This window comes from Centruroides sculpturatus, unplaced genomic scaffold (genome assembly GCF_000671375.1).
Source record: "Centruroides sculpturatus isolate CEXI.00-Female unplaced genomic scaffold, Cexi_2.0 scaffold1126, whole genome shotgun sequence".
Lineage (NCBI taxonomy): Eukaryota > Metazoa > Arthropoda > Arachnida > Scorpiones > Buthidae > Centruroides > Centruroides sculpturatus.
In genome coordinates, this window is record NW_019385768.1 from 109,013 (window position 1) to 128,005 (window position 18,993).

General features: G+C 29.6%; 2 long non-coding RNA genes across 2 annotated transcripts in view; one reads left to right on the forward strand and one right to left on the reverse strand.

The window, feature by feature from the left end:
* Positions 1–9,286, reverse strand: part of LOC111641946 — a 24,059-nt gene extending 14,773 nt beyond the window's left edge. Inside the window, exon 1 of the long non-coding RNA XR_002759499.1 lies at positions 8,912–9,286. This is a non-coding gene — a long non-coding RNA (uncharacterized LOC111641946). The remainder of the gene's footprint in view (positions 1–8,911) is intronic.
* LOC111641945 lies at positions 7,686–17,985 on the forward strand. Its single transcript, XR_002759498.1, has 3 exons — positions 7,686–8,713; positions 10,227–10,312; positions 17,687–17,985. It is a non-coding gene; the product is annotated as an uncharacterized LOC111641945 (long non-coding RNA).
* Positions 17,986–18,993: the final 1,008 nt, after the last annotated feature.

Sequence of the window (18,993 nt, forward strand, 5' to 3'; positions counted from 1 at the left end):
TGAATAAATCAGGACGACCATAATAGCAGACGTATGTCATGGCATCTTGAGTCTTTTCATGCATATATCATGGTGACCCAGTGAAAGATGACAGAAACACTACCATCTGACCAAGCTGAGCGACATCGGTATCTTGTATTCCTATAGCATCTCTGAGATGTATGTAACTATCGACTCGGAGTTGCGCCTGGTTGTTTCTGATAAAATTTAATCGCTCTGTCTCAATTTTTGCATACATATCAACTAAGTATTGACTGAAGAGAGATCGACAATATAATAAATGGTTGATTTCTGTTTGTCTGGTCATGATGCGGTAAGAATAAAAGTTCATTGCAGAAACGGTTTTTCGAAGAGGTAACTTTGTTTTCGGGTCAATGTGGGAGATGTCAATGGAGTAACCATTAACCATCCTCACCTCAACAGAAAAGTATCGGGTATTGCAATGCATCGTATGAACGATGAACTTCACTAATACGTTGTAATTTGTTGTCATGACTTTGTAATACAATATCTCGTTTTTCAAACTGCTGTCCAACTATGACCAGAGCTACTTTGCTTGCCGTCAGTGCATTAAAATGTCCTCTATGAGCATTGGCTGGTTTCCTATCAGCATGAATTACAACTAAGTTTTTACAATTGTGAGGTACTTTTTCAAGAGCAGTTTTTAAATCTTTTAAGTATGGGTTATAGTAGTGCAACATCACCTGTAATTGTTTTATCAGACTCTTTTCACATCAGAGAAGATGCTGCATCTTAAACTTGTCTCTCTCTCATCCTCTCCAACAAAATAAATTTGTAAGAATTGAGGGGTTTTTTGAGGTAAAGGTTGGAGACTACCAATTAAGTGATACACCTGACCCTGCACTTTGAAAATAGGCATAAATCTGTCTTCTATAACTTGTTTTGCTCCAAAAGAAGTCATTTGGAAGCAAGCATTATATTTCCTAATGCAGTCCATAAAATGAATGTGCTCAGGATGCAGGCCCATGAGCAAACTATTGAGCGGCTCAGGTAGAGGCAAAAAAGCTGGAAGCTGCACTTTACCGGCACTACAGCACATACCAGGTGCTTCTTTAAACTTGAGGGCGTTACAGTGTACGCATTTATGACTCATAGTGCCCAGGGATACTAATTTATCAGTTTCATAAGCTATCTTTGGGTCATATTTCATCCCGGAAAAAGTTTTAATCTTCCATGGAAGCAATCGCCTTTCCGTTCGTTTTCCTTGATTTTTATGCTCATGTCTACGAACGATTGCTCTGTGAACCTCTGGATGATTTTGTTGGTAATGAGCTGCTGCTACTCTATAAACCTCGGGATTATTATTATTATTATTATTTTTTTGTATTTAGCTGCTGCTGCTCTGTGAACTTCTGGATTCTTTTGTTGATATTTAGTAGCAGCATGTAAGAGCTTTTTTTCTAATTGTGTTCGTAAATCTATCTCGACGTTTTTAGTACGTTTCTCAAAGCTGGGTATTCTATCAGAGTTAACTGAATTAAAAATGGATGTTGACAATTCATGTTCATAAGGCAAATAAACATCAAAATGTCCATGAGACAGGTCTTGCATAGAATTAAAACGCAGTCGCTTCACGGGGTTTCCTTTTACACCAAATTTCTCACACAGCTCGCCATTGTAGTAAACTTCGAAAGTTAACAGAAATATTTGTCCCGCTGCTACTAACTCGCATAAACCTCCATAAGTATGAAATCGTGACATATCGTCGAAGTATTCGACAGAACTGCTATAATTATTTCCATCACTATCATGAGACATTATCGAAAAATCATCCCAGTGACTCATCACGTAAGCCACTATTTCTGCAGTACTTCTCTGGCCATCACTTAAGTTCGTTCAATATCGTTCAATATCAAACAATATCGTTTGTTTTGTATGACACTTAAGTGTCATACAAAACAAACGATATTGCTCTAAAGAGACAAGCTCATCGCTTATAATTGGAACGATGGTGTGGAGCGTCATAACACCATTTATATTTATTATTTCAACAACCATAGTTATTATGTAATTTATAGCAATCTAAATATATAAAATTATTGCTTTAAACATACCCCTTATTACTGAGAATCTTCTAATTCAATCGAACGTTTTCAATCTGACCAATTTTCTAGAACGTTTGCAATCGTTCTATAATCGAACAAATATGTAGTAACAAATTTGAATTTAAAACGGTTCGAACATTTGGTTAAAAATTCGTAATACGTAAATATTGTACATTTAGAAATTAAGTTATAACCACCAGAAACAAAAAATCGCATCTAAAATAGTACAGTAGAAGCCATTCTTCCGGTTAACCCTTAATACTCTTTCTCTCACCCCCGCCCGGGAATTTAGAAAAATCCCTTCTTAGTGTGCATTCTCATGGCGTACCCTACTAAAACGCAGATAAAAACAAAAAATCGCATCTAAAATAGTACAGTAGAAGCCGTTCTTCCGGTTAAGACTTAATCCTCTCCCTCCCCCCGCGGGGGGAATTTCGAAAAATCCCTTCTTAGTGTGCGTTTTCATGACGTATCCTAACTGTGTACCAAATTTCACCTCTTTAGGTTCAGCGGTTTGCTCTGGGCGATGATGAATCAGTGAGTCAGTCAGTCAGGACAAGCAACTTTATATAATTAGATTATACCTATAGAATACATTCAATTTAATAAAATGTTTTATTGATTTAATAAACAGCCTTTTTGGATAAATTAAATATTTATTTTATTTAAAAATGCTTTCATTGTTTCGATTCTATTTACAATAAACTAGTACTGTATCTATCAAAACTAAACAATGGCTTAATTATAGATGTACAGTGTACTTACCTTTAAAAATTAAGAAATCGCACTTAAGTAAATTTTATGAATTTCCACTTGTTATCACTGCCGACGAAATAGCAACAATAATGCTATTGTGTAATGAAACCGCTCTTTTATAATTAGAGGTAAGTATAAGCGAGTCTATGCAGGTTCAAACCAGGGCTGTGGAGTCACGTAAAAATCTACCGGCTCCAACTCCGACTTTTTTTTACCATCCGACTCCGACTCCGACCAGGGGCGGACTTGTTACCGAAAGAGATTCGAAAATTCTGATGTCATCACGTGCAGTGCCGGCCCGAGGCAAGTTTTAGGATGAAGCGAAATCTTATTATCGCGCCTCTCTTCGTTGCCCCTAATTTATACCCTTTAATTTTCTTTATCACTGAAGCGCCCCCTAGGACTTACCGCCTGGAGCGGCTGCTCCGTTTGCCCTAAGGTAGGGCCTGCTCTAATCACGTGACCTCAGAATAAAAGATTCAATAAATAGAGTTGTAATAAAGATAGAGCGTAGAAACTTTTTATTCCAAAGTTAAAAGACTTCTCTAAGTAATATATAAATATGTATTCGATAATTTTTACTTTTCCGGCTGTTATATATAACAGATGGAAAGTGTAGCGCTCGTTCAAAAAATGACCTCTTCCAAATTTTTACATTTTTGGACTCGGGATACCTTGAAATTTCGAGATATGCAAAAGATACGAGGTTTTTTCTATATGTGTGGATGTTAGACTGTGTGTGAGGGGGCATGATTTTGTTCACCCTGTTTGAAGCCTAATAATTTCTGTGGTCAGGTGGTCAGAATCGGAGTTGGATGGTTTAACACAGGAGTTAGTTATTAAGCGTCAAAGTGGTTGAACTAAATCGTGTCCCCATATATATTCTAACGTCTTAGGCGAGAACATCTTAACGGGTTTTACTGTACTACTCTATTATAAAATGGCAAAAAAGCTTACTTTGAGGATAGAGACGAGTTTTATTTTATTTTTTAAAATTTTGAACGCTAATAACGAGTAAAATATTCATTAAGACCACTTTTATGTCTTTACCCTGTCGATCTTTAATTAAGAACCAAAATTTAATAGTATTAATAACCCTTTATACGCGAGCCACGGTGCCACATTTCGTTTCTTAAACTTTACCCATTCTGAGATATTGTTTAATATCTCAAAACAGAAAATAAAGAAATTAAACAAATTAGACGCCAACACACACGCGCGCACAATTTTTTCCCTTTATTGACTTTTTTGAGGGGTTCGGGAGGTCTCCAAATGTGTAGATTTGCAAAAAAAAAAAAAAAAGATTTGCAAAAAACTTAGAGGATCAAATTTGACACGATTCCAATACTTTTCCGTCTTATATACATAACAAGTTGGTAAGTAAAAAGGAATCGGAGTCGGCGGATTTTTTGACGACTACGACTCCGGCTAAAACGCCAAAACTCCACGACTCCGACTCCACAGCCCTGGTTCAAATACAAGCTGAAGCAGCGCTCTGCTCGCGTGCTAATGCTATTCTGTTCGGAGAAGTATATGCATGTTCAAATAAGTTCAAGCAACGTCCTTTACAAATTCTGCGTTAATTTTTCAATAATAGTGTAAATATTTTTAGCTTTTAGACATAAACAATATAAATACGATACGCACTGTAAATTTTTAGAGAACGAAAAAATCGATACGTGAAATTTTCTATTAATTGAGTATTTAACACATCAATATTTTTCTCACACAGCCAAAATGGCGCCCCTAGAGCGGGCCCTGCCAGAGTGAAAGAAGTCCAACCTTCGAATTCCGTATCGAAATCAATAATTGAAACAGATAGATACATTCAAGAATCATTATTGCCAAAAAATCAAAATCCTATGGAATGATGGAAAAGTAGAAAACAAACGTATCTTTTTCTTTTAATTAAAATGCCTCAATGTCTTTTTCTTACTAAATTATAAATTTTCTTCTATAAACAAGCATTCACTATTATCAGGACTTATTATACTGGCTTAACAGACAATACAGAGTTTCACAGAAAACAATTTTTATTTAATATACCTGTTATTAAATAATATTAAACAGGTATATTAAATAAAAATTGTTATCTGTGAAACTCTGTATTGTCTATTAATCCAGTATAATAAGTCCTGATAATAGTGAATGCTTGTTTATAGAAGAAAATTTATAATTTAGTATCTTTTTCTTAATTAACACATGGAAAAAACGTTTGTGTGTAACAGCAACATCAGTATCTTGTGAACACTTACTTTCTAAAACAGAAGAATTATAAAGTATAAAAAAGAAGTGCGAGTCTTCTATTGTTTTTCCGCATCATAAGAAGCTGGTAATGTTGAATTCGTAATATTGTACTTATTTTTATTCGCAAAAGACTTTTCCTGGAATCGACGTTACAGAGTTCGTGACGTCAACTCGCCTTTTGAAATTCTCACACGAAGATTTGGAAAGTAATGTCTAAAAAATGGTAAATTGAGATAAAATTGGAGATAGTCGTGTTGGTTTAAAATTCGTCAAAACGAAATTGAAGATAATACAAATAAACAAAAGTCAATTTTATTGGGAATGTTCTACGAGTCGAAATTGACTTTCAGTGTTGAAAACAGCGAGTCGAATTGAGTAAAAAATCGGCGATTTACTCGTCAAATGCGAGTATGAGCCGCGAATTATCACATTTGTTTACTTGTAATCATTTATTCTATACCAATGTTTCTCAAAATGGTTCCTATGGACCCCTGGGTGTCCTTGGAACCGCCAATGGGGTTCGTGAAAAAATAAAATTAATTTGTGGATGCTTGGATAACGTCAGGGGATCCGCAAAAGGTTTAATAAAAAGTAAAATAATTGTGACCTATTTTCATTATTATGAAAGTTAAAAATAAATAGTAACTTAATAAATAAATTGGTAGTCTTTATTAAACTATATCATACCACAAAGAATAGATACATAAATAATAAATTTTATATTTTTGTAATGTAATTTATAACCGAATTAGAAATAAATTATACATTTTTTTCACTATATTATACCCGATTTTCAAGAACGGGCAAGCTTTAGCTAGTAATTTCAATAAATATTACTTTAAATATCAAAATGTTTTATTTATACTTTATTTTTACCATCACCATTCACGACATCAAAATTAAATTTGTAATTTTGCTATTATGTAGTTTTGTAGAGTTATTTCACTTAAGAGATTCGTGGTCAGGTTTTTGGTATGAAAAGGGATCTGCGGGCATAATAAGTTTGGAAACCATTGCTCTATACCAGTGGTTCTCAAAGTGTGCGCCAGGGCGCACTGGTGTGCCCTGTGGTATTCTAGAGAAATATGTGCACAGATATAAAAGTAAATATAGTTAATCTTTTATACCATTTCATTACGGAAATACCGCTCTTTTTGTTAACACATTATTATATTTATTATTAACGCATGATTATATTATTTTTAGATAAATACACCCAAGTAAAATGGATAGATTTGTCAAAAAGAAGCGTAATATTGAAGAATCCGATTCTGGAAGTGAGCAAAAGTTAAATGCAAGTAAGAAAGAAAAATCGCGACCTACTCATAAATATAATGAAAGTTTAAGCTTTGGTTTCACTTGGACCGGAAGTGAAGATCATCCTTTACCGCTATGTGGATGTAAAATGGCAAATGAATCATTGCTTCCTAGTAAATTGAGTTAACATTTTAAAACTATACACTCTAATTTATAAGATAAATCTGTAAGTTTTTTCAAGAGATTTTCTGAACAGCAAACAAAAGCAGTAAATTCTTTTAAAAGTATAATGACTGTTTCTGATAAAGCTCAAATCGCTTCTTATCAAGTCTCAGAACTGATAGCAAAAAATATTAAAACTCATAGTTTAGGTGAGTCACTTATTTTGCCTGCATGCAAAAAATGATCATGACAATGCTAGGAAATGAAGCAGCAATGAAAATAAGCAAGATTCCTCTGTCCAACGATACATTTCACAGGCGTATTATAGAAATGTCTTCTAATATCGAGAAAAATGTATGCAGTAATAATGTTGAGCATGATTCCAATGACGTTCCAAATACCACTGTCAAACTTACAAGATGGCGGCGCTCAACATTCGACGTTTACGTTTTCGCGTTGAAAACTTCGGCCTCAACCTCTCTATTAACAGAAGAACTGGCAGCTACATCCACTGATCGTGGATTGATTATTAAACATAAGGAATTGTCTCTTGAAGCCTTTTAGATTTCTATAAAAGAAGAATATGTGGCAATATCTAAAAAAGCTTTAAACATTTTACTACAATTTTCAATATCCTATTTATGTCAATTAGGATTTTCTACCCTCAACACAATTAAGACTAAAAAAGAGGAATTTTCATCAATGTACTGACGAAGAAATGAGAGTTTGCCTTTCAAATATAAGCCGAAACATTGAAGAAATCGCTAGGACACATCAGGCTCATGTTTCTCATAAACACAAATATGAAAAAACTTAACACATTCGGGCCATTCTGCCGAATTTACTAAATCTTACTAAAAATGTATCTATATATAAAGATAACTTTTTTTCGTTTTTTTTTTTATTTTTTAACCCCTTTTTTTGCGAATTCTAAAAAGCATAACTCAATAAAATGTAATAACATAAAAATGTTTTTTAATGTCAGAATAAATTTAATTTAGTCATATTTATTTCGTTTAATTACCATAAAAGCACACTTAGACTTTATATATATATNCGATCTTTCAAAAATATATAGGCTATATATATATATATATTTTTTTTTCTTTAATACTTGACTTAATTATTATAACATATTTCTCATAAATTTGTATACAGTGCCCTACAATTATTAGTAGGCTTTTAAATGCGCCCAGACTTCAAAAAGTCTGAGAACCACTGCTCTATACTAACTTAATTGAAATAAATCCCAGTTTGAAATAATTTGTAACACAAATGTTTCTCTTGAATTAAAGAAAGTAGTCACATTCAATATACTGTATATTGCACAATATGCACAAAATTACATATAGATTCTTCAATATCTAATTTTAACTGTGCGAATATAGAAAAATATGACTTGCCCAATATTGAACCCATTCTAATGGTTTATATACAATATTTAAATATATTTATTAACATGCCATTATTGCAACATCAAATTATTGAGTTTTCTAATTTCACATTATTTTAGACTGTATTAATTTCAAATTTATTATTATTTTCATATTTTTAAAATAAACGGGCACCTTATAGCATATTTAGCAAATACAAATACGAATTTATTTTTCTTGTAATGAAATCTTCATATATAATTTTTATTCATCTAATATACTTTTGTAAAATTAAACATTAGGGAAAAAAATTTATTTATTAACTTCTTAATTTAATAAATTTAGTGAATGTATCGGATCACTCCATTTATTTTTAACCTAATTGATTTATTTATAAGGGATACAAGGCCGCCATTAATCGAGCGCAGTAATACAAATGACGTTGCACTGCGGTTGGCATTCTTCTCGCCTACATTCCTGATTAGGATACATTGGATTAAAACACATTATAATCGCTTATTTTAAATTCCTATCTGTCAGCAATTTTTAATAATTATAAGATATTAATTAATATTACAATTCACAATTTGGAAATAACATATTTTTTCTCTTCGGAAAAGTAAACGCGTCGGGGTTTATTTGACGACGACAACGCAACAACACGAAGAAGAAGTTCGGTCCGAATTTAGCCATCTTTGTATTATACAGCAGGGTAGCATCCATTAGATAGCAGGATAGTATCAATTAGAGGATTGTTAAAACTTAATATACGATATAAATGATATAATTAACTTTTAAATAATAAGCCTAAACAAATTATAAAAATTATCAATGAATCATTTACGTAATCAGGTAAGTTTTAACGCTTATTTTCCTTTAAGATTTTTTTTTTATTTTATTTTAGTTTTTACATAAAACATTCATTAAATACGTAAAGTTCTATTTATTTGAATGTTTTATTACGTGAATAAGTTCGAATCCTTTAAAATTTTATTATAAACAAATATAATTCGGTAAAGAAATCGATATTACCACCTTACAATTACTTACGTTTCACGTTCGAAATGCTGTATAAACTAATTAAGAATTTAAATTACTTTTTAAATAAATAGAATATGAAAATAATATTTTAAAGTTCTTATTATTTGTTAAATGTTGAAAAAATGTCCATTAAATCCCATTTCACGCTGTGCCTCGTGAACAGTGAAAACGAAATAATTTTATCCTAATACGTCACACAACGCATCTGTATATTATAAGCCAATAAATGGCAATTAATTTTTTTTTAAATTGATAGATATTGTTATAATTGAACGAATGTATTAATGATCGCATTTACCAATAACATATGTTTCATTATAATACAAAGCAGATTGTGTTACGTCATAATTTGTTATCATTAATCACAATATTTATATGTTTAATATGTGGAAAAGTGAATGTATATGAAATTTTATAAGAAAATTCTTATTTTGATTATATAATATGAAAGGATTTATCATTCATTCATATTTATTATTATTAGGTTTTTTTTGTTTGTTTAATAAAATTTTTTTCTATAATAGGGTCAAATGTGAAAAATTTCCAAAATATATTGGTTACAAAATATTTAGGAATATTTGAGAGAAGAGAATTTGAGTAATAGCATCCAATTAATATGAAATTATAGATAAGATTTTTAGCTCTTCTATAGACTGGTTTTTGTTTGTATAAAAATGATCTACAGTCCTCAGAGTACTCGTTGAGGGTTTTAGACCATTTTTATATGAATAAGAAACAATAAGTGCAAGAATGATCTTTTGCGAGATGTTCTGCTTAAACTGTTTCCAGTTAGACTACATGTATTCATAAAAGAGGCTATATTTCAATGGTCTTAGCTGGAAATGTATTTTTACTTTACTCTTATAGACAGATACAGTATATAACTTTGACAGATTGATATTACTGCATTTGTACAAAATATTCCAGTACATTTTGGATTGGCAATATGGTTCTAGTACTATTGTATATCATCCCTGTATGGACAAAAGAGATTGAAAAGAACAATAGGTCCAGGAACAATTTGATAAGATACTCTACTTAAAAGTTTTTCTTATATTTTTCCCATTTTGGCCAGATAAACTTAAAAATTAATCTGTTTTTAAGTTACTTTTACTGTTCAATAGATGGTACAGAACTTTATAATCTGTATATTATGTATATTTAGTAAACAGTTTAATTTTCCTAAGTGTGAACTGTTCGGTGTGTGCTTTGTGCAAATATATCTGCAAATAACCTTAAACTTGGTAATACATTTATATTATAAACACTAATTTTGAATACTTTAGGATACTATTCTAATTTTTATTATGCTTTCCTTTTTCAGTTTTTCCAATCGTCATTTGGCAGTGAAGAAGAAAGTTTCGGAGGATGTGTTTTCTAATCGATTACTCTTGGACTCGTGGATTTGAGGTTCCTTTTAGCTTTTTGCTCATATAGTGATGTCCTACACAATTTTAGAGTACTGATAGTTTATGGTAGAGATAAAATCTTACCAAGTTGTAAATGAAAATAATCTAGTCCTCTTAGTAACCATAAAACAAATTACAATCAAAGAAAATAGTATTTATTTAGCATAACTTTAGGTGAGCATAGAACATAATGATTAATGAATATGACTGACATCACATTTGTCTTAGATGACTGTCTTTAGACAACTTGACAGTTGATTAACTGATATATGATATATGACAGTTGATGACACTGTCATATGATTAACTGATATGACAGTTGTCTTTAGACAGCTGTCATATCAGTTAATCATAAAAATGATCTAAAGAAACAATAATTTATTGTAAATAATATTTATAACAAATTGAAATAGATTCTAAAGATATTTCCAAATAGAATGTATTGAAACAAATGATAATGTAAAACAATTTCATATCATTATAAACAATTATTTAGTAGCCAATGCTTTTACAAACTAAAACTACTAAAAAGAAAATTAAATATATTAATAAAATAAAAACACTGCTTGATTAATATGTATTAATCAAGTTGTTAATAAAACATTTTTACTTCTGTCAAGCCATATTTAGCATAATAATCAATTGCATATGTTCTTCAGCATGGTTTAATCAACCGCATAATAATGAAATGTAACATTTACAAAATTCTTATAAATCTAAAACATATATAAGATAGGAACCTTTTATCTTTTTAGTGCATTTATGTGAATAAAAAGCATTTCTTTAAAATTTTCTAAAAATATTTTTTTTTATTTTCTACTCTAGTTTTATATATGGAACACTGAATTATCATTAAATTGGGAAATGGTGAAAATTGAGTTAAAAGATTTTATCTGGACAGACAAGTTATAATTCATTTTAATTTAATTTAATTTTATTTTATTTTATGAATTTAAATTACATGTTCTGCTATTATTTCTGTTTTCTATATTTTAAAAATTACTCTCTAACTTTGTAAATATTCTATTTTATTATCCTGCATTTGATTTACATCTATGCTAAAGATGGCTAAGTATAAGTAACTAGAACAGTAGTTAAACATATACACTGACTCATTTAAGTTTTCAGCACATGAAAATTTAATAAAAACAAATGTTTATGGCTAAATTTAAAGGCTTTCTTCAAATTCAAGCAAAAACCAAAGTTAATAAAAAGTGCCCAAAAATGCCTCAACCAAAACTCTCTGAATAACAATAGGCATAAAACTGATTATTGCCACAAATTTCAGAACATTGGCTATAATACAAGATGGAATGATTAACCAAAACAACAACTTGAATAACATCTAAAATAGAGTATTCCAAAAGAGAAGATTAATTCAAAAAAGAAGATTTAAATATTTGAATTACATTCAAGTAGATATTTTCAGTCTTTTAAAGCTGAAAATATTTGTTTTTATTAAATTTTCATGATTAATAACTTAAGGTGTAAGTGTTTTCATTTAGCTAAAGATATCTTAAAATCAGTATCAATTTTTTATCTGGTTTTATTCAATATCTGCTTTACAGCTTCAATTTTTCATTTACTATTAATCAGTTATCAAATTTATATGTTAAATTAAACATTTTTTTACTATCAAATGAAAATCACTTTTTAATTATAAATAACTGTTTCAAATATTAATATAAAAAGTCTTGTATTTTAAAAATTAAAATATAAACATGTTAGAAATATGAGACTGAATAAGTTTGATTTATTTAGAAATGCCATTTTCTAATAAGTTTCAAGTACCAATAAATGAATATCTAGATCTGTTAGTTGCTAATGTAAGGCATCTCAAGATTTTCAGGTAGTGATTATAGCACTTTTAAAATAAGTTGACATAACTATATTGCTGTTTAAATATTGGATAATTAAAAATGTTGCTAAAATTATTTTAAATTATAATAATAAAATTATTTTTTAGTTATGTATTAAGGCCTTTACTTAAATACATTATCTATGTGAGAATATAGACTATGTTACACTTGAAACAGATTCCCTGATAATTTCAAATTTCAACAAATGAGTAGATAAAGTTTCAATATAAATTGTTTTTCTTCCATTTCTTTATTAAACTGAGATAGTTTAACATTGGGAATAACTAATTTCTATATTTTTTTGTTTAAAAAATGCTTAAATGCTTAAATCAACATCTTTATATGTCCAGAAAAGTAATTTTATTACATACTAATATTTTTGACTTCCTTGAGGAAATATAGAACATAAGTAGTAAATAATACAAAATTTTTACATATTTAAAAATTATTAAGCATATAATGTAGAAAATTTAACTTAAAAACAACAAAGAATATAGCTAAAATATATGTGGCATTACATTTCAGAAGTGGGATATTCAAAGATTATAATATATCAACTTGAATTTATCAATATTATCAGTTTGTTTTGCAAGATTTGAAACTCAGATAAATTTTACATTTCTGCATAGAAAAATAGTTGTGGTTACAATCACTTTGAGCAAGATTTATCTTTTGCTGTTTTCCTGAAAACTTTATAGTGAGAATATATTTATCTAGGAAAGTGAGAACAATTTTAAAATGACAAGTGAAGAAAGCAGTAACTTTGTTTCCACCTAGTGTTTCTCAAAGTAAATAACTTTATTTATTAACATAAATGGTATATTTTTACCTGCAGCAACATGCAAATGCAATGGTATCCATGCTAATAATTCAGACATGTCAGATACTTCAGCTAGTTTAGACCAATTTTGTGAAAAGGAAAGTGATGTGGCAGTCTTCAAATCAGTGTGATAGCCTCCAAAATCCAAATGACACACTTCAAATATGTTGCTAGTTTAAGTAGATTAACCAACAGTGATTGCCTATCTGTGATTAACATTAAACTAAGAGTCAATGCCAAACATGGAATGAGTGGGTACTGCATTTCTTGCTAAGCGTGTTTCTATTTACCATTACCTTATGTCAATCGGATTCTGAAGTGAAAAAAAATTCTACTTCACTCAATACTATTACAATGCCGGAAAGTTCAACATCTTCAGTAATAACAACTTCAGTCACTCCCGAAACAACAATTAAGAGCATCAAGCAAGTTTGTGATGGAAGTAATATTACATGTGGCGAATGCATATCAAGAGGTTCGCAGTGTTATTATTGCCAAAAAACAAAAAAGTGTAGTGTTTATCCATATAAATACCTTGTTCCTAGATATGATGAATGTGGCTCAATGGGAGATATTGCCTGGGGAACGTGCTTGGTTAACTTTCAGACTTTGATAATAACAATGAGTGTCATTGGTGGGGTTTTAATTATTGGAATTATTGTTTGTTGTTACTGCTGTTGTCGGAAACAAGGAAGAGATAAATGGGCAAGATAGCAAGCAAAATGGGAAAAGGAACGTGAAGAACGAAAAGCTCGGGCACAAGAAAAAAAAAGAACGACAAGCAAAAACAGATGAAATAAGACGTAAATATGGTTTAATTAAAGACAATAATCCATACTAAAGATTTGATATTTAAAAAGGGACCATTTATTAAAATATACAGAGCATTTTAGGCAAAATTCTAGACAATCTTTCCATAATTATAATCCATCCATAAAATAAATAATAAAAATTTTGTGAATATTAAATTGATCTTTTTTTCAAATATTATAAGAAATTTAGACTTGCATGGTCCATTTATTGTTAGTTCACAATATAATAAGGAACTGTTAGTATTCTTAGACAAATTTATGAAGTTTGTATGCCTTTAATCCTCATCATGCTCCTTGTGATTTGTTATTGAACATTTCAAGTAATTTATGAATGATTTTGGTGCACCTGTCCATGTCATTAGCCCAGGATTGGGTGTGCAGGTCATCTGAGTCATCCAGTGATATTTTAATGCATACTGTACATGTATGTGTGTTTGAATTTTTGTAGGCACTTCAGTACCTTTCCTGAAAATGCTTTTGAACATCCTAGCATTCTAATCATTTGCTGTTTATGTAGTTTTTCCAAGAAAAATATGAAAGGAAGGAATGCTGATACTGCATGCGATGACTCTTGTTACACTAGCACAAGGATTGCAAACTGGCAGCCCGCAGGCCAAATACAGCCCATTAAAGCTTTATATCTGGCCCACAATGATTTCTTTTCTAAAAATCAATGTTTCTAACATCTTGCAGGGATTAGAACAGAAAAAATTCAAACATGTAACTGTTTACGTAAGTTGTAATGGCCTGGCAACAAAAGGGCCTTTGTTAAAACCTTTTGTTTAATTACAGTATGTTCTTGTTTACTGAGTAATATTGAATATGGCCCATGTTTGATATACATGTATTTGACTGGCCCTTTGCTGCATTTAGTTTGAGACCCCCTGCTCTAGCACATTCCAACATCACTCAGTCTACTATATAAAAACATCAACTCATAGCACAGGTTGCGGGTTCAAGCCCCGCCCCGGGCCAGTTCTTTTATTCCAGAATGTTCTAAATTTATTTATTTAATTATTATTTATTTAATTATTAATTTAATTAAGAGATGGCGCCTAACGCCTACCTCTAATGTCAAATTACTTAGTTCCAATCATTTAAAATAGCCATATTATAGCCCGATAAATTAGGCGATCGTTTGGTGTTGTTACTCAATCTACTTATAGTTGAAGCTGCATACGGACACCAAGTGGTGGTTTCTATAGGAATGAAAGCATGATAAGTATAATTTTCTCATCCAAATTATGTTTGACATTTTTTACTATATAAAAATTTAATAAAAATAAATTCTATTACTTAAAAACAACTTTTCACAGTTTGACTTGTTGAGATAAATATTACACAAATATAAAAGCTGTTAGAAATTACTGTAATTCAAATTATTTTATTAATTTTTTTTTTTTGGACAAAGAATAAACAAACTATATTATATTCCAAACTATTTAATAACTTAAAATTTTTCTAACACATATTTATCAAAACTTCTTGATCAATAGAAAAAAATTCCATGAAATACAGGAAATACATAATATATATTCCCTATGTTTCCTTGGAAAATCATATGCATCCCCTATAACATAAAGATTTATTTATTTATGAAATCGACCTACAGGAATCCCAATTATGGGTCTGTTTAACATAAAAAATATGTAAAAATTGAAAAATGTAAAACATACTGAACATGTAAGAACAATTTGCACATTAATTTTAACGTTCAATGTTAAATATCTTGATCAGTGACTGCCCAAACTGTCACTTAGAACTGAACAAATTTACTTGCCTTTTAAAGTGATTATCAAGTATTGCAAGTTTATGAACAGATATATTTTGAGCAGTATCAGATTTATTCAAAAGAATTTTAAATCTACAATAGTTTCTAGTAGATAGGCATTTGCAGATGTAATTGTTTTAACAAAGCAGGACCTTCAATTTCAGATTGTAACAGAGACCTTAAAAACTGCATACATTGGATACAACAAAGTGTCATTATAGGAGGAAAATACATTTTAGCCTCTTCTTGATTTAATAGAAATTTTCTTCTATAATATCTTGGTAATATGGTTATTAACTGTTTCTACTCTATGTTCAATTGTCATCAGTTGTGTATTCCAGATCACTACTGTAAATAAAATCTTTGAACAAACAAGAGCTGAATGCAAAGATTTTAATACATTTATTTCCAGACACTGTCTAAAAAATCTAAAACTCATTCCTAAAGTTCTAATAGCAGTTGTAGTTATCTTTTCCACATGCATTGTAAAAGAAAATCTAGTATCATAATACATCCCTAGATCTCTAATATTCTCAACTTTGGATACCTTATATCCCTGTATGTAGTAAACTGCAAAAAATCTGAAAATATAACTTGGCAGTGTCAATACAGATGTTGTGGCTGATGTTTTCATCATGAAAGCATGAACATCGGACATTCGGACTGCCTTCCTGTAAGCCTAGAAGTTTGACAATGGCATTTGGAACATCGAGCATGATTCCACTGACGTTTCAAACTTCTAGGCTTACAGGAAGGCGGCACTGAACATCTGATGTTCATGTTTTTCTTGATGAAAACATTGGCCGCAACCTTTCTATTGCATTACACTTCTTATAATTCACACTGAAACAATTTCAGCTAGTCATTTACACTTTCAAGAGCCCTCTGCAAAACTTTTACATCCTGCATCATTGTAATTTCTTTATATAACTTTAAGTCATCTGCACATGCTGAGACAGATACCTGCCTAACAGCCTGGAAAAGATAATTTATATACATATATAATAAACAAAAGTGGTCCTAACTGAGAATCTTGCATAATTCCTCTACAAAGCTGAAATATTTTCAAAAGATAATTCTCCCATTTTACTTGTGTAATTACAATTTGATCCTTTAAATATGATGAAAACCATGCAACTGTATAATCATGTAGTTCAAGATATCTCAATTTCTGTACTAATTGACTATAAGGAACTGTATCAAAAACTTTGATAGGTCTAAATATATTACATCAACTTGATTATTTGTATATTTATATTATTATAAAGGTTTATGCTCTGATTTAATTGCACAACAAAGAAAGTTTCAAAAACATTTATCTTTAATTTTCTAATTTGACTTTGTAAAACATAAACTTTTATTCATTATTTTTCTTACAAATTCATTAAGGAATTAAAATAAGAGGTGTTTAATATAAATTATAAATTTATAAATGTTTTAAATTTTCTATTATGTTTTGTTTTTTTTTTTTTTTTTTTTAGTTTTTTAAGAAACAAATAAAAACACAAAACAGTATAAAATTTGTGTTTCATGTCTACTAATATATTTATTACTTTAAGCAAGCATAATGGTAATCATATTAAAGGAAATATTAGTTTTTGAAATGAGAGGAGAATGCTCATAATCTTTGCTCATGCACCTAAAATTGGAGAGCCAAGTAAACGTTCTTTTAACATTAACTCTGCATTGACAATGGTCAATGAATATTTTTTATCGATAAGTGAAATGAAATATTTGTCATTTCTTCAATGTTTTTGTTTGGAATTCTTCAATAATAATTAAATGATTATATTAAATAATAAGTTTATAATTAAGAAGTGATCAAAAGTATTGATACATGGCACATGTATTACAAGTATCTATCTTTTGATTATAAGTCAGGACACAACATTTAGACATGTTAACCTGTATTCCTATTTGTCAAGATTGGGAAGAAAGCATTCATTTATGCATTTGATTAAATGGCTTTTATATAACTGTAATAAGGCAAAGTCTTTGCCTATAAAGGAGACCTTTGAATCCTACTGTATAATAAATAAAATGTGTACATTAATTATATATATAAAATTAAAGCTAAATTACAAATTGATATATTCTTCTCATTTTTTTCCAGTTTAATTAAAAAAGTGAAAGCTGTACATATATCAATAATATATAAGAAAACAGAAGTATGAAATTTTAAATTAATAGATTGTAAATCAGGTAAGTGAAATACTGCATTTGCATTCTTTTATATTTCAACTTATGTATTTTTGGGTTTAAATTGTTGAAACTTTAATTCAGGTTTTAAAAAAAGTTCTGAAATAAATTTAGTTTATGTAATATGATAGTACAATTTAATTGATAATTATTCATTAATGAATACAGTAGACACTTGATTATCTGAGAGAAAAATTTTGTTGAGATTATTAGTAGATGTTTATAAGAAGATTTCTACCAGAATAAAAACTGTGAAAAGTAGTACAGAAATGTTTTACATAGTGGAATGCTGAAAATTGAAGTATTAAGTCCTATTTTCTTTTTGTTATATGTTAATGAGCTTATAAATTGATTGAATAAGTCTGGTTTGTCTAACTTACAAAGTTCTGAGAATAAGGAAACTCGTGTTGATATATTCAGATGATGTAGTTATTTTAGTTGATGCTGCAGTTTCCTTGAAGAAGAAAATAAATACTTTAACAAATTATTGAGGGATTATAATGATTATAACTAGAGATAAATGTATCAAAAACAAAAGTTGTTATAGTAGTTATTCAAAAAGGTTGCAAATTATCACAAAAAAATAAATGGTACTGTAATAACTATCTATTGTATGTAATTTTTAATATATTTATTTGGGTGTTCCATTTTTGTCCTCTGGATTATATCTATGATTGCAAACTCATATTTGAAAGAAATTTTTCATGGTTTATACATTTTGAAACAAGAAAAGCAGAAATAAAAGGAAAAACCATTTATGAATCCAAAAGAATTATCTCAGTTTTGAAAAGTTTGGATGAGATGTTTTGAAAGTAAGTGCTGTAAAGTGAAAAGGTTGGTGTATGATATTCCTATTTATAAAATTGATTATACCAGAATTGTTTTCTTTTTATTATTGCTTATTAAAAATTGAGAATATAATTTTATTTATTGTAAATTTAATAATAACTGTACTAATCTCTTTTTTTTTCTTTTTCCTTCCACTTGTAATGTACTAAATATCCATGATTTTATTTGGATAAATAAACATATTATAATGAGCATTTGTGACATGTCACAATGCCAGGCTGCAATTTTTAATCATATTTTTAATTCATTTAATTTAAAATATATGCTCTTCACCTCAAATTAGTACTTTAGTGTCTTGCCCTTGTACATCATACTTTTCCTTTAATTAATTAATTAACAATAGTCTTGTTGGTCACTAACTGCTTTTGGGGG